The sequence below is a fragment of the Hyla sarda genome, unplaced genomic scaffold (assembly GCF_029499605.1).
Source record: "Hyla sarda isolate aHylSar1 unplaced genomic scaffold, aHylSar1.hap1 scaffold_1753, whole genome shotgun sequence".
In the NCBI taxonomy this organism is placed as follows: Eukaryota; Metazoa; Chordata; class Amphibia; order Anura; family Hylidae; genus Hyla; species Hyla sarda.
This window is the reverse complement of record NW_026608397.1, coordinates 43022-65275: the sequence shown is the minus strand read 5'-3', so window position 1 is coordinate 65275 and position 22254 is coordinate 43022. Positions and strand designations below refer to the sequence as shown.

At 46.1% G+C, this 22254-nt stretch overlaps 9 non-coding genes and 1 pseudogene across 9 annotated transcripts; all 10 read left to right on the top strand.

The window, feature by feature from the left end:
- Positions 1-1644: 1644 nt before the first annotated feature.
- Positions 1645-1835, top strand: LOC130313333 (U2 spliceosomal RNA). Its single transcript, XR_008861274.1, has one exon. It is a non-coding gene; the product is annotated as a U2 spliceosomal RNA (small nuclear RNA).
- A 2090-nt stretch (positions 1836-3925) lies between these two features.
- LOC130313332 (U2 spliceosomal RNA) lies at positions 3926-4116 on the top strand. The gene has a single exon (XR_008861273.1). It is a non-coding gene; the product is annotated as a U2 spliceosomal RNA (small nuclear RNA).
- Positions 4117-6209: 2093 nt separating this feature from the next.
- On the top strand, positions 6210-6400 carry LOC130313331 (U2 spliceosomal RNA). The gene has a single exon (XR_008861272.1). It is a non-coding gene; the product is annotated as a U2 spliceosomal RNA (small nuclear RNA).
- A 2089-nt stretch (positions 6401-8489) lies between these two features.
- On the top strand, positions 8490-8680 carry LOC130313330 (U2 spliceosomal RNA). The gene has a single exon (XR_008861271.1). It is a non-coding gene; the product is annotated as a U2 spliceosomal RNA (small nuclear RNA).
- A 2084-nt stretch (positions 8681-10764) lies between these two features.
- Positions 10765-10924, top strand: LOC130313341 (U2 spliceosomal RNA; annotated as a pseudogene).
- A 693-nt stretch (positions 10925-11617) lies between these two features.
- LOC130313339 (U2 spliceosomal RNA) lies at positions 11618-11801 on the top strand. Its single transcript, XR_008861279.1, has one exon. It is a non-coding gene; the product is annotated as a U2 spliceosomal RNA (small nuclear RNA).
- Positions 11802-13887: 2086 nt separating this feature from the next.
- Positions 13888-14078, top strand: LOC130313329 (U2 spliceosomal RNA). Its single transcript, XR_008861270.1, has one exon. It is a non-coding gene; the product is annotated as a U2 spliceosomal RNA (small nuclear RNA).
- A 2092-nt stretch (positions 14079-16170) lies between these two features.
- LOC130313328 (U2 spliceosomal RNA) lies at positions 16171-16361 on the top strand. The gene has a single exon (XR_008861269.1). It is a non-coding gene; the product is annotated as a U2 spliceosomal RNA (small nuclear RNA).
- Positions 16362-18446: 2085 nt separating this feature from the next.
- Positions 18447-18637, top strand: LOC130313327 (U2 spliceosomal RNA). The gene has a single exon (XR_008861268.1). It is a non-coding gene; the product is annotated as a U2 spliceosomal RNA (small nuclear RNA).
- A 2088-nt stretch (positions 18638-20725) lies between these two features.
- On the top strand, positions 20726-20916 carry LOC130313325 (U2 spliceosomal RNA). The gene has a single exon (XR_008861267.1). It is a non-coding gene; the product is annotated as a U2 spliceosomal RNA (small nuclear RNA).
- The last annotated feature ends 1338 nt before the right edge of the window (positions 20917-22254 follow it).

The following is a 22254-nucleotide window of genomic DNA, read 5'->3' as shown; positions in this document are numbered from 1 at the left end:
ATGTAACATAACATGGGGGGGGGGGGTCTCCTGGCTGTTCACACAGGTGTGTCATTGCTGTACATTGACCATGCATTGCTTCTGTGGTATTGCAAAGGCAAAGACAAATGCTTCCAGCCATCCATTGCACTAATGGATTGGTCATCAGCTGGCTGTCTATGTCCCGCATCAATATAGACCAAAGTACAGAGGGTTAGGCTATGCTATTGTGCACCTACCTGATGCATCAGAAGGTGCGAGGCCCTTGCTAAATTCTGTGCACAGACTTTGAGATCTATACTTTAGACTGTATCTAAACCTGCTCCAACATGGACTGACATTCTGGCCTACTTTCAGCCGATGCGACTTGTCTGTCGCTGAACAGTCGCTTTTTATGTATTCAGCACCTATGTATAATGTTGTAAAAATGCTCTAGAAGCTAAAGTCGCAGAAATGTCACACATATTTGGCCTGCAACTTTCTGTGCGACAAATTCAGACAGGAAAAATCAGTATAAATCCTTAGAAAATTATCCCCCAGTGTCTCCATCTGCTGGCGGTATTGAATAAGCATTGCTGCACTGATGGGGTATGCATTAGACGAAAAAAAAGAAGAAAAAGAAGAATAATACGCCCAGAAAAGAGGCGAAAAGGAGAAAAACGTAAAAAAACGTGAAAAAAAAGTAAGAGGAAGAGAAGGGAAAAAAAGGTGGAAATGGGTTTAAAAGTGATTTCGGCGGAGAAATATATATATATATATATATATATATATATATATATATATATATATATACGCGCACACACACACATATATATAAACGTATTCTCCGTTGAGATATTGCAGCCGCTGCTGTGTCCAGGCCCAGGAGCCTTAGCACTGTGCTGTGATGTCACTCAATACCACTGACATCACTAGGTGTAAACAACATCTCTCCTTTGCTGTGTATGTGACTATGGAGCTGTTTGGTGATGTCGTCTATTATGGCCTTCATAGAAGCAACAGGAGATTGTTGCATCCATCTAGAACCCTCAGAACTACAGTGCTATGATGTCACTCACTTCCACAGGCCTTGCAGAGTGTAAACAACAACAACCCAGCTTTGTTGTGTATGTAACCATAGGGATTTGTGATGTCACCTAGAACCTTCACAGCAGCGACAGCTTTATGAGGAGCATCAGCACTGCTCTGCCTGAGCAGAACCATCACCGCCATAGGTTGTCAAATAACCCGGATTTAACCCACACAGGTAAGTCCAATGGGGTGCAGGCATGTCCTCTATGCTTACAGCTTCCCGTGGGTGTTGGTTTGATACCGTTTGGGGACAGCCAAGGAGGCATCTGCAGGCAACAAAGGTAGGTGTGTGCTTGTGTGTGTGTTTCCTATGCAGATCCTAAGCCCAGTGTCACATGCAAGTAGGAGGAGTAAGAAGGGTTCCTGGCAAATCCGGGTTATGGATTGCATTTAAAAAGGCCCCGTGGGAGTGCAATGGGCCCCTGTCTTGCTGCTTAGCAATAATGGTATGGGTTTAGGTTCTGCTGTGTGTACTGGTGGTTGACTGCCCCCCAGCCCAGAGTGTGCATGGAAAATTGTCTGGCAGCCTCCCTGACAGCAAGCAGTGATAGTGCCCATGAAGGGGACCTTGTTGGGCCCGCCCCTTTCACGGTTATCGCTTCTCGGCCTTTTGGCTAAGATCAAGTGTAGTATCTGTTCTTATCAGTTTAATATCTGATACGTCCCCTATCTGGGGACCATATATTAAATGGATTTTTGAGAACGGGGGCCGATTTCGAAGCTTGCTTCCGTCGCCCTATGCATTGACCCGATATGGCAGTATCTTCGGGTACAGTGCACCACCCCCTTACAGGGTTAAAAAGAAAGATTCCTACTTTCATTGCTACCTGCTTGCTGGCTAGCCAGCTAGCCAGCCCTGTGGGCCTTGCTGCTGCTGCAGCCAAAAAACAAAAGGTGGTGCTGCTGCTGCTTCTGCTGCTTCTGCTTCTGCTTGTGTCTGGCCCCTGTTGGAGCGTCCAGGCACAGGACTTCTGCTGCTGCTGACTAAATGGCCTCCTTAATTGGATCATTTGAGTAGCCAGCACACCTGTGCAGGTAGGGCATGACATGATAGGCAGCTGCCTTGATAGCGGGTGGGTGCTGAATGTTCCTAATTGACAAAATAAGATTAATGCTTATGAAGAAATATAAAATCTCATCCCTTCCCCAATATCGCGCCACACCCCTACCCCTTAATTCCCTGGTTGAACGTGATGGACATATGTCTTTTTTCGACCGTACTAACTATGTAACTATGTAACATAACATGGGGGGGGGGGGTCTCCTGGCTGTTCACACAGGTGTGTCATTGCTGTACATTGACCATGCATTGCTTCTGTGGTATTGCAAAGGCAAAGACAAATGCTTCCAGCCATCCATTGCACTAATGGATTGGTCATCAGCTGGCTGTCTATGTCCCGCATCAATATAGACCAAAGTACAGAGGGTTAGGCTATGCTATTGTGCACCTACCTGATGCATCAGAAGGTGCGAGGCCCTTGCTAAATTCTGTGCACAGACTTTGAGATCTATACTTTAGACTGTATCTAAACCTGCTCCAACATGGACTGACATTCTGGCCTACTTTCAGCCGATGCGACTTGTCTGTCGCTGAACAGTCGCTTTTTATGTATTCAGCACCTATGTATAATGTTGTAAAAATGCTCTAGAAGCTAAAGTCGCAGAAATGTCACACATATTTGGCCTGCAACTTTCTGTGCGACAAATTCAGACAGGAAAAATCAGTATAAATCCTTAGAAAATTATCCCCCAGTGTCTCCATCTGCTGGCGGTATTGAATAAGCATTGCTGCACTGATGGGGTATGCATTAGACGAAAAAAAAGAAGAAAAAGAAGAATAATACGCCCAGAAAAGAGGCGAAAAGGAGAAAAACGTAAAAAAACGTGAAAAAAAAGTAAGAGGAAGAGAAGGGAAAAAAAGGTGGAAATGGGTTTAAAAGTGATTTCGGCGGAGAAATATATATATATATATATATATATATATATATATATATATATATATACGCGCACACACACACATATATATAAACGTATTCTCCGTTGAGATATTGCAGCCGCTGCTGTGTCCAGGCCCAGGAGCCTTAGCACTGTGCTGTGATGTCACTCAATACCACTGACATCACTAGGTGTAAACAACATCTCTCCTTTGCTGTGTATGTGACTATGGAGCTGTTTGGTGATGTCGTCTATTATGGCCTTCATAGAAGCAACAGGAGATTGTTGCATCCATCTAGAACCCTCAGAACTACAGTGCTATGATGTCACTCACTTCCACAGGCCTTGCAGAGTGTAAACAACAACAACCCAGCTTTGTTGTGTATGTAACCATAGGGATTTGTGATGTCACCTAGAACCTTCACAGCAGCGACAGCTTTATGAGGAGCATCAGCACTGCTCTGCCTGAGCAGAACCATCACCGCCATAGGTTGTCAAATAACCCGGATTTAACCCACACAGGTAAGTCCAATGGGGTGCAGGCATGTCCTCTATGCTTACAGCTTCCCGTGGGTGTTGGTTTGATACCGTTTGGGGACAGCCAAGGAGGCATCTGCAGGCAACAAAGGTAGGTGTGTGCTTGTGTGTGTGTTTCCTATGCAGATCCTAAGCCCAGTGTCACATGCAAGTAGGAGGAGTAAGAAGGGTTCCTGGCAAATCCGGGTTATGGATTGCATTTAAAAAGGCCCCGTGGGAGTGCAATGGGCCCCTGTCTTGCTGCTTAGCAATAATGGTATGGGTTTAGGTCTGCTGTGTGTACTGGTGGTTGACTGCCCCCCAGCCCAGAGTGTGCATGGAAAATTGTCTGGCAGCCTCCCTGACAGCAAGCAGTGATAGTGCCCATGAAGGGGACCTTGTTGGGCCCGCCCCTTTCACGGTTATCGCTTCTCGGCCTTTTGGCTAAGATCAAGTGTAGTATCTGTTCTTATCAGTTTAATATCTGATACGTCCCCTATCTGGGGACCATATATTAAATGGATTTTTGAGAACGGGGGCCGATTTCGAAGCTTGCTTCCGTCGCCCTATGCATTGACCCGATATGGCAGTATCTTCGGGTACAGTGCACCACCCCCTTACAGGGTTAAAAAGAAAGATTCCTACTTTCATTGCTACCTGCTTGCTGGCTAGCCAGCTAGCCAGCCCTGTGGGCCTTGCTGCTGCTGCAGCCAAAAAACAAAAGGTGGTGCTGCTGCTGCTTCTGCTGCTTCTGCTTCTGCTTGTGTCTGGCCCCTGTTGGAGCGTCCAGGCACAGGACTTCTGCTGCTGCTGACTAAATGGCCTCCTTAATTGGATCATTTGAGTAGCCAGCACACCTGTGCAGGTAGGGCATGACATGATAGGCAGCTGCCTTGATAGCGGGTGGGTGCTGAATGTTCCTAATTGACAAAATAAGATTAATGCTTATGAAGAAATATAAAATCTCATCCCTTCCCCAATATCGCGCCACACCCCTACCCCTTAATTCCCTGGTTGAACGTGATGGACATATGTCTTTTTTCGACCGTACTAACTATGTAACTATGTAACATAACATGGGGGGGGGGGGTCTCCTGGCTGTTCACACAGGTGTGTCATTGCTGTACATTGACCATGCATTGCTTCTGTGGTATTGCAAAGGCAAAGACAAATGCTTCCAGCCATCCATTGCACTAATGGATTGGTCATCAGCTGGCTGTCTATGTCCCGCATCAATATAGACCAAAGTACAGAGGGTTAGGCTATGCTATTGTGCACCTACCTGATGCATCAGAAGGTGCGAGGCCCTTGCTAAATTCTGTGCACAGACTTTGAGATCTATACTTTAGACTGTATCTAAACCTGCTCCAACATGGACTGACATTCTGGCCTACTTTCAGCCGATGCGACTTGTCTGTCGCTGAACAGTCGCTTTTTATGTATTCAGCACCTATGTATAATGTTGTAAAAATGCTCTAGAAGCTAAAGTCGCAGAAATGTCACACATATTTGGCCTGCAACTTTCTGTGCGACAAATTCAGACAGGAAAAATCAGTATAAATCCTTAGAAAATTATCCCCCAGTGTCTCCATCTGCTGGCGGTATTGAATAAGCATTGCTGCACTGATGGGGTATGCATTAGACGAAAAAAAAGAAGAAAAAGAAGAATAATACGCCCAGAAAAGAGGCGAAAAGGAGAAAAACGTAAAAAAACGTGAAAAAAAAGTAAGAGGAAGAGAAGGGAAAAAAAGGTGGAAATGGGTTTAAAAGTGATTTCGGCGGAGAAATATATATATATATATATATATATATATATATATATATATATATATATACGCGCACACACACACATATATATAAACGTATTCTCCGTTGAGATATTGCAGCCGCTGCTGTGTCCAGGCCCAGGAGCCTTAGCACTGTGCTGTGATGTCACTCAATACCACTGACATCACTAGGTGTAAACAACATCTCTCCTTTGCTGTGTATGTGACTATGGAGCTGTTTGGTGATGTCGTCTATTATGGCCTTCATAGAAGCAACAGGAGATTGTTGCATCCATCTAGAACCCTCAGAACTACAGTGCTATGATGTCACTCACTTCCACAGGCCTTGCAGAGTGTAAACAACAACAACCCAGCTTTGTTGTGTATGTAACCATAGGGATTTGTGATGTCACCTAGAACCTTCACAGCAGCGACAGCTTTATGAGGAGCATCAGCACTGCTCTGCCTGAGCAGAACCATCACCGCCATAGGTTGTCAAATAACCCGGATTTAACCCACACAGGTAAGTCCAATGGGGTGCAGGCATGTCCTCTATGCTTACAGCTTCCCGTGGGTGTTGGTTTGATACCGTTTGGGGACAGCCAAGGAGGCATCTGCAGGCAACAAAGGTAGGTGTGTGCTTGTGTGTGTGTTTCCTATGCAGATCCTAAGCCCAGTGTCACATGCAAGTAGGAGGAGTAAGAAGGGTTCCTGGCAAATCCGGGTTATGGATTGCATTTAAAAAGGCCCCGTGGGAGTGCAATGGGCCCCTGTCTTGCTGCTTAGCAATAATGGTATGGGTTTAGGTTCTGCTGTGTGTACTGGTGGTTGACTGCCCCCCAGCCCAGAGTGTGCATGGAAAATTGTCTGGCAGCCTCCCTGACAGCAAGCAGTGATAGTGCCCATGAAGGGGACCTTGTTGGGCCCGCCCCTTTCACGGTTATCGCTTCTCGGCCTTTTGGCTAAGATCAAGTGTAGTATCTGTTCTTATCAGTTTAATATCTGATACGTCCCCTATCTGGGGACCATATATTAAATGGATTTTTGAGAACGGGGGCCGATTTCGAAGCTTGCTTCCGTCGCCCTATGCATTGACCCGATATGGCAGTATCTTCGGGTACAGTGCACCACCCCCTTACAGGGTTAAAAAGAAAGATTCCTACTTTCATTGCTACCTGCTTGCTGGCTAGCCAGCTAGCCAGCCCTGTGGGCCTTGCTGCTGCTGCAGCCAAAAAACAAAAGGTGGTGCTGCTGCTGCTTCTGCTGCTTCTGCTTCTGCTTGTGTCTGGCCCCTGTTGGAGCGTCCAGGCACAGGACTTCTGCTGCTGCTGACTAAATGGCCTCCTTAATTGGATCATTTGAGTAGCCAGCACACCTGTGCAGGTAGGGCATGACATGATAGGCAGCTGCCTTGATAGCGGGTGGGTGCTGAATGTTCCTAATTGACAAAATAAGATTAATGCTTATGAAGAAATATAAAATCTCATCCCTTCCCCAATATCGCGCCACACCCCTACCCCTTAATTCCCTGGTTGAACGTGATGGACATATGTCTTTTTTCGACCGTACTAACTATGTAACTATGTAACATAACATGGGGGGGGGGGGTCTCCTGGCTGTTCACACAGGTGTGTCATTGCTGTACATTGACCATGCATTGCTTCTGTGGTATTGCAAAGGCAAAGACAAATGCTTCCAGCCATCCATTGCACTAATGGATTGGTCATCAGCTGGCTGTCTATGTCCCGCATCAATATAGACCAAAGTACAGAGGGTTAGGCTATGCTATTGTGCACCTACCTGATGCATCAGAAGGTGCGAGGCCCTTGCTAAATTCTGTGCACAGACTTTGAGATCTATACTTTAGACTGTATCTAAACCTGCTCCAACATGGACTGACATTCTGGCCTACTTTCAGCCGATGCGACTTGTCTGTCGCTGAACAGTCGCTTTTTATGTATTCAGCACCTATGTATAATGTTGTAAAAATGCTCTAGAAGCTAAAGTCGCAGAAATGTCACACATATTTGGCCTGCAACTTTCTGTGCGACAAATTCAGACAGGAAAAATCAGTATAAATCCTTAGAAAATTATCCCCCAGTGTCTCCATCTGCTGGCGGTATTGAATAAGCATTGCTGCACTGATGGGGTATGCATTAGACGAAAAAAAAGAAGAAAAAGAAGAATAATACGCCCAGAAAAGAGGCGAAAAGGAGAAAAACGTAAAAAAACGTGAAAAAAAAGTAAGAGGAAGAGAAGGGAAAAAAAGGTGGAAATGGGTTTAAAAGTGATTTCGGCGGAGAAATATATATATATATATATATATATATATATATATATATATATATACGCGCACACACACACATATATATAAACGTATTCTCCGTTGAGATATTGCAGCCGCTGCTGTGTCCAGGCCCAGGAGCCTTAGCACTGTGCTGTGATGTCACTCAATACCACTGACATCACTAGGTGTAAACAACATCTCTCCTTTGCTGTGTATGTGACTATGGAGCTGTTTGGTGATGTCGTCTATTATGGCCTTCATAGAAGCAACAGGAGATTGTTGCATCCATCTAGAACCCTCAGAACTACAGTGCTATGATGTCACTCACTTCCACAGGCCTTGCAGAGTGTAAACAACAACAACCCAGCTTTGTTGTGTATGTAACCATAGGGATTTGTGATGTCACCTAGAACCTTCACAGCAGCGACAGCTTTATGAGGAGCATCAGCACTGCTCTGCCTGAGCAGAACCATCACCGCCATAGGTTGTCAAATAACCCGGATTTAACCCACACAGGTAAGTCCAATGGGGTGCAGGCATGTCCTCTATGCTTACAGCTTCCCGTGGGTGTTGGTTTGATACCGTTTGGGGACAGCCAAGGAGGCATCTGCAGGCAACAAAGGTAGGTGTGTGCTTGTGTGTGTGTTTCCTATGCAGATCCTAAGCCCAGTGTCACATGCAAGTAGGAGGAGTAAGAAGGGTTCCTGGCAAATCCGGGTTATGGATTGCATTTAAAAAGGCCCCGTGGGAGTGCAATGGGCCCCTGTCTTGCTGCTTAGCAATAATGGTATGGGTTTAGGTTCTGCTGTGTGTACTGGTGGTTGACTGCCCCCCAGCCCAGAGTGTGCATGGAAAATTGTCTGGCAGCCTCCCTGACAGCAAGCAGTGATAGTGCCCATGAAGGGGACCTTGTTGGGCCCGCCCCTTTCACGGTTATCGCTTCTCGGCCTTTTGGCTAAGATCAAGTGTAGTATCTGTTCTTATCAGTTTAATATCTGATACGTCCCCTATCTGGGGACCATATATTAAATGGATTTTTGAGAACGGGGGCCGATTTCGAAGCTTGCTTCCGTCGCCCTATGCATTGACCCGATATGGCAGTATCTTCGGGTACAGTGCACCACCCCCTTACAGGGTTAAAAAGAAAGATTCCTACTTTCATTGCTACCTGCTTGCTGGCTAGCCAGCTAGCCAGCCCTGTGGGCCTTGCTGCTGCTGCAGCCAAAAAACAAAAGGTGGTGCTGCTGCTGCTTCTGCTGCTTCTGCTTCTGCTTGTGTCTGGCCCCTGTTGGAGCGTCCAGGCACAGGACTTCTGCTGCTGCTGACTAAATGGCCTCCTTAATTGGATCATTTGAGTAGCCAGCACACCTGTGCAGGTAGGGCATGACATGATAGGCAGCTGCCTTGATAGCGGGTGGGTGCTGAATGTTCCTAATTGACAAAATAAGATTAATGCTTATGAAGAAATATAAAATCTCATCCCTTCCCCAATATCGCGCCACACCCCTACCCCTTAATTCCCTGGTTGAACGTGATGGACATATGTCTTTTTTCGACCGTACTAACTATGTAACTATGTAACATAACATGGGGGGGGGGGTCTCCTGGCTGTTCACACAGGTGTGTCATTGCTGTACATTGACCATGCATTGCTTCTGTGGTATTGCAAAGGCAAAGACAAATGCTTCCAGCCATCCATTGCACTAATGGATTGGTCATCAGCTGGCTGTCTATGTCCCGCATCAATATAGACCAAAGTACAGAGGGTTAGGCTATGCTATTGTGCACCTACCTGATGCATCAGAAGGTGCGAGGCCCTTGCTAAATTCTGTGCACAGACTTTGAGATCTATACTTTAGACTGTATCTAAACCTGCTCCAACATGGACTGACATTCTGGCCTACTTTCAGCCGATGCGACTTGTCTGTCGCTGAACAGTCGCTTTTTATGTATTCAGCACCTATGTATAATGTTGTAAAAATGCTCTAGAAGCTAAAGTCGCAGAAATGTCACACATATTTGGCCTGCAACTTTCTGTGCGACAAATTCAGACAGGAAAAATCAGTATAAATCCTTAGAAAATTATCCCCCAGTGTCTCCATCTGCTGGCGGTATTGAATAAGCATTGCTGCACTGATGGGGTATGCATTAGACGAAAAAAAAGAAGAAAAAGAAGAATAATACGCCCAGAAAAGAGGCGAAAAGGAGAAAAACGTAAAAAAACGTGAAAAAAAAGTAAGAGGAAGAGAAGGGAAAAAAAGGTGGAAATGGGTTTAAAAGTGATTTCGGCGGAGAAATATATATATATATATATATATATATATATATATATATATACGCGCACACACACACATATATATAAACGTATTCTCCGTTGAGATATTGCAGCCGCTGCTGTGTCCAGGCCCAGGAGCCTTAGCACTGTGCTGTGATGTCACTCAATACCACTGACATCACTAGGTGTAAACAACATCTCTCCTTTGCTGTGTATGTGACTATGGAGCTGTTTGGTGATGTCGTCTATTATGGCCTTCATAGAAGCAACAGGAGATTGTTGCATCCATCTAGAACCCTCAGAACTACAGTGCTATGATGTCACTCACTTCCACAGGCCTTGCAGAGTGTAAACAACAACAACCCAGCTTTGTTGTGTATGTAACCATAGGGATTTGTGATGTCACCTAGAACCTTCACAGCAGCGACAGCTTTATGAGGAGCATCAGCACTGCTCTGCCTGAGCAGAACCATCACCGCCATAGGTTGTCAAATAACCCGGATTTAACCCACACAGGTAAGTCCAATGGGGTGCAGGCATGTCCTCTATGCTTACAGCTTCCCGTGGGTGTTGGTTTGATACCGTTTGGGGACAGCCAAGGAGGCATCTGCAGGCAACAAAGGTAGGTGTGTGCTTGTGTGTGTGTTTCCTATGCAGATCCTAAGCCCAGTGTCACATGCAAGTAGGAGGAGTAAGAAGGGTTCCTGGCAAATCCGGGTTATGGATTGCATTTAAAAAGGCCCCGTGGGAGTGCAATGGGCCCCTGTCTTGCTGCTTAGCAATAATGGTATGGGTTTAGGTTCTGCTGTGTGTACTGGTGGTTGACTGCCCCCCAGCCCAGAGTGTGCATGGAAAATTGTCTGGCAGCCTCCCTGACAGCAAGCAGTGATAGTGCCCATGAAGGGGACCTTGTTGGGCCCGCCCCTTTCACGGTTATCGCTTCTCGGCCTTTTGGCTAAGATCAAGTGTAGTATCTGTTCTTATCAGTTTTCATGCTGGTGGGGATGGGTGCTGCATGGAGGATGCAGGTGTACCAGGGCTTTCCGGGGCTGGTTCTGAGGAATCAGCTCGACGGCTGCCCCGATGTGACCTGTTCCCTCCGGGTCTCGCCATGAGGCTGAGAGGGTCTAGAGCCGAGGTACTTTTGTGCCTCGGGGAGTGGTGACCCCGAGGTGCCGAAACTCACTGGGAGAATAGGCTCACTGAGTTGAAGCACGGGCACCATAATCTCTTCACCTTGTGGCACTCACCTCTTGATTCCCGGCCTTCTGGCTAGGATCAGAGAAATTTTTATAGATCCGGCCGGATGTCCGGGCAGTATATCTGCACACATTCACTTATTTATTTCTTTTTTGTCTCACTGTGTCACTTTTTGCGTGTTGTGTGTTCACAGGATTTGTCAGGATGCGGTAGCCCTTCTGGGTGTCCCTCCTGGCGGTCTAGGGGAGGTGTGTGTGGCCATTAGGTTCCGCACCTCCCTGCAAACACCCCGGGTACTCCTGCTTTGGCAGGGTACCTACCGTAATCGGCTCTGCGGGCAGATACCTTGGCTAACGCCAAGGGGGATGCCGGGAGCATTTGTGGTCCCCTAGTAGCTTCGGCGAAAAGGGACATCGAACCTGGAACCTCGCAGGTACCTTTTGGTCCGGAGGCGAAGGGTAAGGTTTGTTGGGGGGCCTCTCTCCTATCGGAGAAGGGCTTGCGATAGACCGCATTCTTTGTGCACGTTTTTTTAGTGTAACACGTTTGCACTTTTTCTTGCACTTTGGGTGAATCGAAAGCACGTTCCTCGGCTTTAGATAAAAAAAAAAAAAAAAAATCTGTTCTTATCAGTTTAATATCTGATACGTCCCCTATCTGGGGACCATATATTAAATGGATTTTTGAGAACGTGGGCCGATTTCGAAGCTTGCTTCCGTCGCCCTATGCATTGACCCGATATGGCAGTATCTTCGGGTACAGTGCACCACCCCCTTACAGGGTTAAAAAGAAAGATTCCTACTTTCATTGCTACCTGCTTGCTGGCTAGCCAGCTAGCCAGCCCTGTGGGCCTTGCTGCTGCTGCAGCCAAAAAACAAAAGGTGGTGCTGCTGCTGCTTCTGCTGCTTCTGCTTCTGCTTGTGTCTGGCCCCTGTTGGAGCGTCCAGGCACAGGACTTCTGCTGCTGCTGACTAAATGGCCTCCTTAATTGGATCATTTGAGTAGCCAGCACACCTGTGCAGGTAGGGCATGACATGATAGGCAGCTGCCTTGATAGCGGGTGGGTGCTGAATGTTCCTAATTGACAAAATAAGATTAATGCTTATGAAGAAATATAAAATCTCATCCCTTCCCCAATATCGCGCCACACCCCTACCCCTTAATTCCCTGGTTGAACGTGATGGACATATGTCTTTTTTCGACCGTACTAACTATGTAACTATGTAACATAACATGGGGGGGGGGGTCTCCTGGCTGTTCACACAGGTGTGTCATTGCTGTACATTGACCATGCATTGCTTCTGTGGTATTGCAAAGGCAAAGACAAATGCTTCCAGCCATCCATTGCACTAATGGATTGGTCATCAGCTGGCTGTCTATGTCCCGCATCAATATAGACCAAAGTACAGAGGGTTAGGCTATGCTATTGTGCACCTACCTGATGCATCAGAAGGTGCGAGGCCCTTGCTAAATTCTGTGCACAGACTTTGAGATCTATACTTTAGACTGTATCTAAACCTGCTCCAACATGGACTGACATTCTGGCCTACTTTCAGCCGATGCGACTTGTCTGTCGCTGAACAGTCGCTTTTTATGTATTCAGCACCTATGTATAATGTTGTAAAAATGCTCTAGAAGCTAAAGTCGCAGAAATGTCACACATATTTGGCCTGCAACTTTCTGTGCGACAAATTCAGACAGGAAAAATCAGTATAAATCCTTAGAAAATTATCCCCCAGTGTCTCCATCTGCTGGCGGTATTGAATAAGCATTGCTGCACTGATGGGGTATGCATTAGACGAAAAAAAAGAAGAAAAAGAAGAATAATACGCCCAGAAAAGAGGCGAAAAGGAGAAAAACGTGAAAAAACGTGAAAAAAAAGTAAGAGGAAGAGAAGGGAAAAAAAGGTGGAAATGGGTTTAAAAGTGATTTCGGCGGAGAAATATATATATATATATATATATATATATATATATATATATATACGCGCACACACACACATATATATAAACGTATTCTCCGTTGAGATATTGCAGCCGCTGCTGTGTCCAGGCCCAGGAGCCTTAGCACTGTGCTGTGATGTCACTCAATACCACTGACATCACTAGGTGTAAACAACATCTCTCCTTTGCTGTGTATGTGACTATGGAGCTGTTTGGTGATGTCGTCTATTATGGCCTTCATAGAAGCAACAGGAGATTGTTGCATCCATCTAGAACCCTCAGAACTACAGTGCTATGATGTCACTCACTTCCACAGGCCTTGCAGAGTGTAAACAACAACAACCCAGCTTTGTTGTGTATGTAACCATAGGGATTTGTGATGTCACCTAGAACCTTCACAGCAGCGACAGCTTTATGAGGAGCATCAGCACTGCTCTGCCTGAGCAGAACCATCACCGCCATAGGTTGTCAAATAACCCGGATTTAACCCACACAGGTAAGTCCAATGGGGTGCAGGCATGTCCTCTATGCTTACAGCTTCCCGTGGGTGTTGGTTTGATACCGTTTGGGGACAGCCAAGGAGGCATCTGCAGGCAACAAAGGTAGGTGTGTGCTTGTGTGTGTGTTTCCTATGCAGATCCTAAGCCCAGTGTCACATGCAAGTAGGAGGAGTAAGAAGGGTTCCTGGCAAATCCGGGTTATGGATTGCATTTAAAAAGGCCCCGTGGGAGTGCAATGGGCCCCTGTCTTGCTGCTTAGCAATAATGGTATGGGTTTAGGTTCTGCTGTGTGTACTGGTGGTTGACTGCCCCCCAGCCCAGAGTGTGCATGGAAAATTGTCTGGCAGCCTCCCTGACAGCAAGCAGTGATAGTGCCCATGAAGGGGACCTTGTTGGGCCCGCCCCTTTCACGGTTATCGCTTCTCGGCCTTTTGGCTAAGATCAAGTGTAGTATCTGTTCTTATCAGTTTAATATCTGATACGTCCCCTATCTGGGGACCATATATTAAATGGATTTTTGAGAACGGGGGCCGATTTCGAAGCTTGCTTCCGTCGCCCTATGCATTGACCCGATATGGCAGTATCTTCGGGTACAGTGCACCACCCCCTTACAGGGTTAAAAAGAAAGATTCCTACTTTCATTGCTACCTGCTTGCTGGCTAGCCAGCTAGCCAGCCCTGTGGGCCTTGCTGCTGCTGCAGCCAAAAAACAAAAGGTGGTGCTGCTGCTGCTTCTGCTGCTTCTGCTTCTGCTTGTGTCTGGCCCCTGTTGGAGCGTCCAGGCACAGGACTTCTGCTGCTGCTGACTAAATGGCCTCCTTAATTGGATCATTTGAGTAGCCAGCACACCTGTGCAGGTAGGGCATGACATGATAGGCAGCTGCCTTGATAGCGGGTGGGTGCTGAATGTTCCTAATTGACAAAATAAGATTAATGCTTATGAAGAAATATAAAATCTCATCCCTTCCCCAATATCGCGCCACACCCCTACCCCTTAATTCCCTGGTTGAACGTGATGGACATATGTCTTTTTTCGACCGTACTAACTATGTAACTATGTAACATAACATGGGGGGGGGGGTCTCCTGGCTGTTCACACAGGTGTGTCATTGCTGTACATTGACCATGCATTGCTTCTGTGGTATTGCAAAGGCAAAGACAAATGCTTCCAGCCATCCATTGCACTAATGGATTGGTCATCAGCTGGCTGTCTATGTCCCGCATCAATATAGACCAAAGTACAGAGGGTTAGGCTATGCTATTGTGCACCTACCTGATGCATCAGAAGGTGCGAGGCCCTTGCTAAATTCTGTGCACAGACTTTGAGATCTATACTTTAGACTGTATCTAAACCTGCTCCAACATGGACTGACATTCTGGCCTACTTTCAGCCGATGCGACTTGTCTGTCGCTGAACAGTCGCTTTTTATGTATTCAGCACCTATGTATAATGTTGTAAAAATGCTCTAGAAGCTAAAGTCGCAGAAATGTCACACATATTTGGCCTGCAACTTTCTGTGCGACAAATTCAGACAGGAAAAATCAGTATAAATCCTTAGAAAATTATCCCCCAGTGTCTCCATCTGCTGGCGGTATTGAATAAGCATTGCTGCACTGATGGGGTATGCATTAGACGAAAAAAAAGAAGAAAAAGAAGAATAATACGCCCAGAAAAGAGGCGAAAAGGAGAAAAACGTAAAAAAACGTGAAAAAAAAGTAAGAGGAAGAGAAGGGAAAAAAAGGTGGAAATGGGTTTAAAAGTGATTTCGGCGGAGAAATATATATATATATATATATATATATATATATATATATATATATATATACGCGCACACACACACATATATATAAACGTATTCTCCGTTGAGATATTGCAGCCGCTGCTGTGTCCAGGCCCAGGAGCCTTAGCACTGTGCTGTGATGTCACTCAATACCACTGACATCACTAGGTGTAAACAACATCTCTCCTTTGCTGTGTATGTGACTATGGAGCTGTTTGGTGATGTCGTCTATTATGGCCTTCATAGAAGCAACAGGAGATTGTTGCATCCATCTAGAACCCTCAGAACTACAGTGCTATGATGTCACTCACTTCCACAGGCCTTGCAGAGTGTAAACAACAACAACCCAGCTTTGTTGTGTATGTAACCATAGGGATTTGTGATGTCACCTAGAACCTTCACAGCAGCGACAGCTTTATGAGGAGCATCAGCACTGCTCTGCCTGAGCAGAACCATCACCGCCATAGGTTGTCAAATAACCCGGATTTAACCCACACAGGTAAGTCCAATGGGGTGCAGGCATGTCCTCTATGCTTACAGCTTCCCGTGGGTGTTGGTTTGATACCGTTTGGGGACAGCCAAGGAGGCATCTGCAGGCAACAAAGGTAGGTGTGTGCTTGTGTGTGTGTTTCCTATGCAGATCCTAAGCCCAGTGTCACATGCAAGTAGGAGGAGTAAGAAGGGTTCCTGGCAAATCCGGGTTATGGATTGCATTTAAAAAGGCCCCGTGGGAGTGCAATGGGCCCCTGTCTTGCTGCTTAGCAATAATGGTATGGGTTTAGGTTCTGCTGTGTGTACTGGTGGTTGACTGCCCCCCAGCCCAGAGTGTGCATGGAAAATTGTCTGGCAGCCTCCCTGACAGCAAGCAGTGATAGTGCCCATGAAGGGGACCTTGTTGGGCCCGCCCCTTTCACGGTTATCGCTTCTCGGCCTTTTGGCTAAGATCAAGTGTAGTATCTGTTCTTATCAGTTTAATATCTGATACGTCCCCTATCTGGGGACCATATATTAAATGGATTTTTGAGAACGGGGGCCGATTTCGAAGCTTGCTTCCGTCGCCCTATGCATTGACCCGATATGGCAGTATCTTCGGGTACAGTGCACCACCCCCTTACAGGGTTAAAAAGAAAGATTCCTACTTTCATTGCTACCTGCTTGCTGGCTAGCCAGCTAGCCAGCCCTGTGGGCCTTGCTGCTGCTGCAGCCAAAAAACAAAAGGTGGTGCTGCTGCTGCTTCTGCTGCTTCTGCTTCTGCTTGTGTCTGGCCCCTGTTGGAGCGTCCAGGCACAGGACTTCTGCTGCTGCTGACTAAATGGCCTCCTTAATTGGATCATTTGAGTAGCCAGCACACCTGTGCAGGTAGGGCATGACATGATAGGCAGCTGCCTTGATAGCGGGTGGGTGCTGAATGTTCCTAATTGACAAAATAAGATTAATGCTTATGAAGAAATATAAAATCTCATCCCTTCCCCAATATCGCGCCACACCCCTACCCCTTAATTCCCTGGTTGAACGTGATGGACATATGTCTTTTTTCGACCGTACTAACTATGTAACTATGTAACATAACATGGGGGGGGGGTCTCCTGGCTGTTCACACAGGTGTGTCATTGCTGTACATTGACCATGCATTGCTTCTGTGGTATTGCAAAGGCAAAGACAAATGCTTCCAGCCATCCATTGCACTAATGGATTGGTCATCAGCTGGCTGTCTATGTCCCGCATCAATATAGACCAAAGTACAGAGGGTTAGGCTATGCTATTGTGCACCTACCTGATGCATCAGAAGGTGCGAGGCCCTTGCTAAATTCTGTGCACAGACTTTGAGATCTATACTTTAGACTGTATCTAAACCTGCTCCAACATGGACTGACATTCTGGCCTACTTTCAGCCGATGCGACTTGTCTGTCGCTGAACAGTCGCTTTTTATGTATTCAGCACCTATGTATAATGTTGTAAAAATGCTCTAGAAGCTAAAGTCGCAGAAATGTCACACATATTTGGCCTGCAACTTTCTGTGCGACAAATTCAGACAGGAAAAATCAGTATAAATCCTTAGAAAATTATCCCCCAGTGTCTCCATCTGCTGGCGGTATTGAATAAGCATTGCTGCACTGATGGGGTATGCATTAGACGAAAAAAAAGAAGAAAAAGAAGAATAATACGCCCAGAAAAGAGGCGAAAAGGAGAAAAACGTAAAAAAACGTGAAAAAAAAGTAAGAGGAAGAGAAGGGAAAAAAAGGTGGAAATGGGTTTAAAAGTGATTTCGGCGGAGAAATATATATATATATATATATATATATATATATATATATATATACGCGCACACACACACATATATATAAACGTATTCTCCGTTGAGATATTGCAGCCGCTGCTGTGTCCAGGCCCAGGAGCCTTAGCACTGTGCTGTGATGTCACTCAATACCACTGACATCACTAGGTGTAAACAACATCTCTCCTTTGCTGTGTATGTGACTATGGAGCTGTTTGGTGATGTCGTCTATTATGGCCTTCATAGAAGCAACAGGAGATTGTTGCATCCATCTAGAACCCTCAGAACTACAGTGCTATGATGTCACTCACTTCCACAGGCCTTGCAGAGTGTAAACAACAACAACCCAGCTTTGTTGTGTATGTAACCATAGGGATTTGTGATGTCACCTAGAACCTTCACAGCAGCGACAGCTTTATGAGGAGCATCAGCACTGCTCTGCCTGAGCAGAACCATCACCGCCATAGGTTGTCAAATAACCCGGATTTAACCCACACAGGTAAGTCCAATGGGGTGCAGGCATGTCCTCTATGCTTACAGCTTCCCGTGGGTGTTGGTTTGATACCGTTTGGGGACAGCCAAGGAGGCATCTGCAGGCAACAAAGGTAGGTGTGTGCTTGTGTGTGTGTTTCCTATGCAGATCCTAAGCCCAGTGTCACATGCAAGTAGGAGGAGTAAGAAGGGTTCCTGGCAAATCCGGGTTATGGATTGCATTTAAAAAGGCCCCGTGGGAGTGCAATGGGCCCCTGTCTTGCTGCTTAGCAATAATGGTATGGGTTTAGGTTCTGCTGTGTGTACTGGTGGTTGACTGCCCCCCAGCCCAGAGTGTGCATGGAAAATTGTCTGGCAGCCTCCCTGACAGCAAGCAGTGATAGTGCCCATGAAGGGGACCTTGTTGGGCCCGCCCCTTTCACGGTTATCGCTTCTCGGCCTTTTGGCTAAGATCAAGTGTAGTATCTGTTCTTATCAGTTTAATATCTGATACGTCCCCTATCTGGGGACCATATATTAAATGGATTTTTGAGAACGGGGGCCGATTTCGAAGCTTGCTTCCGTCGCCCTATGCATTGACCCGATATGGCAGTATCTTCGGGTACAGTGCACCACCCCCTTACAGGGTTAAAAAGAAAGATTCCTACTTTCATTGCTACCTGCTTGCTGGCTAGCCAGCTAGCCAGCCCTGTGGGCCTTGCTGCTGCTGCAGCCAAAAAACAAAAGGTGGTGCTGCTGCTGCTTCTGCTGCTTCTGCTTCTGCTTGTGTCTGGCCCCTGTTGGAGCGTCCAGGCACAGGACTTCTGCTGCTGCTGACTAAATGGCCTCCTTAATTGGATCATTTGAGTAGCCAGCACACCTGTGCAGGTAGGGCATGACATGATAGGCAGCTGCCTTGATAGCGGGTGGGTGCTGAATGTTCCTAATTGACAAAATAAGATTAATGCTTATGAAGAAATATAAAATCTCATCCCTTCCCCAATATCGCGCCACACCCCTACCCCTTAATTCCCTGGTTGAACGTGATGGACATATGTCTTTTTTCGACCGTACTAACTATGTAACTATGTAACATAACATGGGGGGGGGGGTCTCCTGGCTGTTCACACAGGTGTGTCATTGCTGTACATTGACCATGCATTGCTTCTGTGGTATTGCAAAGGCAAAGACAAATGCTTCCAGCCATCCATTGCACTAATGGATTGGTCATCAGCTGGCTGTCTATGTCCCGCATCAATATAGACCAAAGTACAGAGGGTTAGGCTATGCTATTGTGCACCTACCTGATGCATCAGAAGGTGCGAGGCCCTTGCTAAATTCTGTGCACAGACTTTGAGATCTATACTTTAGACTGTATCTAAACCTGCTCCAACATGGACTGACATTCTGGCCTACTTTCAGCCGATGCGACTTGTCTGTCGCTGAACAGTCGCTTTTTATGTATTCAGCACCTATGTATAATGTTGTAAAAATGCTCTAGAAGCTAAAGTCGCAGAAATGTCACACATATTTGGCCTGCAACTTTCTGTGCGACAAATTCAGACAGGAAAAATCAGTATAAATCCTTAGAAAATTATCCCCCAGTGTCTCCATCTGCTGGCGGTATTGAATAAGCATTGCTGCACTGATGGGGTATGCATTAGACGAAAAAAAAGAAGAAAAAGAAGAATAATACGCCCAGAAAAGAGGCGAAAAGGAGAAAAACGTAAAAAAACGTGAAAAAAAAGTAAGAGGAAGAGAAGGGAAAAAAAGGTGGAAATGGGTTTAAAAGTGATTTCGGCGGAGAAATATATATATATATATATATATATATATATATATATATATATATACGCGCACACACACACATATATATAAACGTATTCTCCGTTGAGATATTGCAGCCGCTGCTGTGTCCAGGCCCAGGAGCCTTAGCACTGTGCTGTGATGTCACTCAATACCACTGACATCACTAGGTGTAAACAACATCTCTCCTTTGCTGTGTATGTGACTATGGAGCTGTTTGGTGATGTCGTCTATTATGGCCTTCATAGAAGCAACAGGAGATTGTTGCATCCATCTAGAACCCTCAGAACTACAGTGCTATGATGTCACTCACTTCCACAGGCCTTGCAGAGTGTAAACAACAACAACCCAGCTTTGTTGTGTATGTAACCATAGGGATTTGTGATGTCACCTAGAACCTTCACAGCAGCGACAGCTTTATGAGGAGCATCAGCACTGCTCTGCCTGAGCAGAACCATCACCGCCATAGGTTGTCAAATAACCCGGATTTAACCCACACAGGTAAGTCCAATGGGGTGCAGGCATGTCCTCTATGCTTACAGCTTCCCGTGGGTGTTGGTTTGATACCGTTTGGGGACAGCCAAGGAGGCATCTGCAGGCAACAAAGGTAGGTGTGTGCTTGTGTGTGTGTTTCCTATGCAGATCCTAAGCCCAGTGTCACATGCAAGTAGGAGGAGTAAGAAGGGTTCCTGGCAAATCCGGGTTATGGATTGCATTTAAAAAGGCCCCGTGGGAGTGCAATGGGCCCCTGTCTTGCTGCTTAGCAATAATGGTATGGGTTTAGGTTCTGCTGTGTGTACTGGTGGTTGACTGCCCCCCAGCCCAGAGTGTGCATGGAAAATTGTCTGGCAGCCTCCCTGACAGCAAGCAGTGATAGTGCCCATGAAGGGGACCTTGTTGGGCCCGCCCCTTTCACGGTTATCGCTTCTCGGCCTTTTGGCTAAGATCAAGTGTAGTATCTGTTCTTATCAGTTTAATATCTGATACGTCCCCTATCTGGGGACCATATATTAAATGGATTTTTGAGAACGGGGGCCGATTTCGAAGCTTGCTTCCGTCGCCCTATGCATTGACCCGATATGGCAGTATCTTCGGGTACAGTGCACCACCCCCTTACAGGGTTAAAAAGAAAGATTCCTACTTTCATTGCTACCTGCTTGCTGGCTAGCCAGCTAGCCAGCCCTGTGGGCCTTGCTGCTGCTGCAGCCAAAAAACAAAAGGTGGTGCTGCTGCTGCTTCTGCTGCTTCTGCTTCTGCTTGTGTCTGGCCCCTGTTGGAGCGTCCAGGCACAGGACTTCTGCTGCTGCTGACTAAATGGCCTCCTTAATTGGATCATTTGAGTAGCCAGCACACCTGTGCAGGTAGGGCATGACATGATAGGCAGCTGCCTTGATAGCGGGTGGGTGCTGAATGTTCCTAATTGACAAAATAAGATTAATGCTTATGAAGAAATATAAAATCTCATCCCTTCCCCAATATCGCGCCACACCCCTACCCCTTAATTCCCTGGTTGAACGTGATGGACATATGTCTTTTTTCGACCGTACTAACTATGTAACTATGTAACATAACATGGGGGGGGGGGGTCTCCTGGCTGTTCACACAGGTGTGTCATTGCTGTACATTGACCATGCATTGCTTCTGTGGTATTGCAAAGGCAAAGACAAATGCTTCCAGCCATCCATTGCACTAATGGATTGGTCATCAGCTGGCTGTCTATGTCCCGCATCAATATAGACCAAAGTACAGAGGGTTAGGCTATGCTATTGTGCACCTACCTGATGCATCAGAAGGTGCGAGGCCCTTGCTAAATTCTGTGCACAGACTTTGAGATCTATACTTTAGACTGTATCTAAACCTGCTCCAACATGGACTGACATTCTGGCCTACTTTCAGCCGATGCGACTTGTCTGTCGCTGAACAGTCGCTTTTTATGTATTCAGCACCTATGTATAATGTTGTAAAAATGCTCTAGAAGCTAAAGTCGCAGAAATGTCACACATATTTGGCCTGCAACTTTCTGTGCGACAAATTCAGACAGGAAAAATCAGTATAAATCCTTAGAAAATTATCCCCCAGTGTCTCCATCTGCTGGCGGTATTGAATAAGCATTGCTGCACTGATGGGGTATGCATTAGACGAAAAAAAAGAAGAAAAAGAAGAATAATACGCCCAGAAAAGAGGCGAAAAGGAGAAAAACGTAAAAAAACGTGAAAAAAAAGTAAGAGGAAGAGAAGGGAAAAAAAGGTGGAAATGGGTTTAAAAGTGATTTCGGCGGAGAAATATATATATATATATATATATATATATATATATATATATATACGCGCACACACACACATATATATAAACGTATTCTCCGTTGAGATATTGCAGCCGCTGCTGTGTCCAGGCCCAGGAGCCTTAGCACTGTGCTGTGATGTCACTCAATACCACTGACATCACTAGG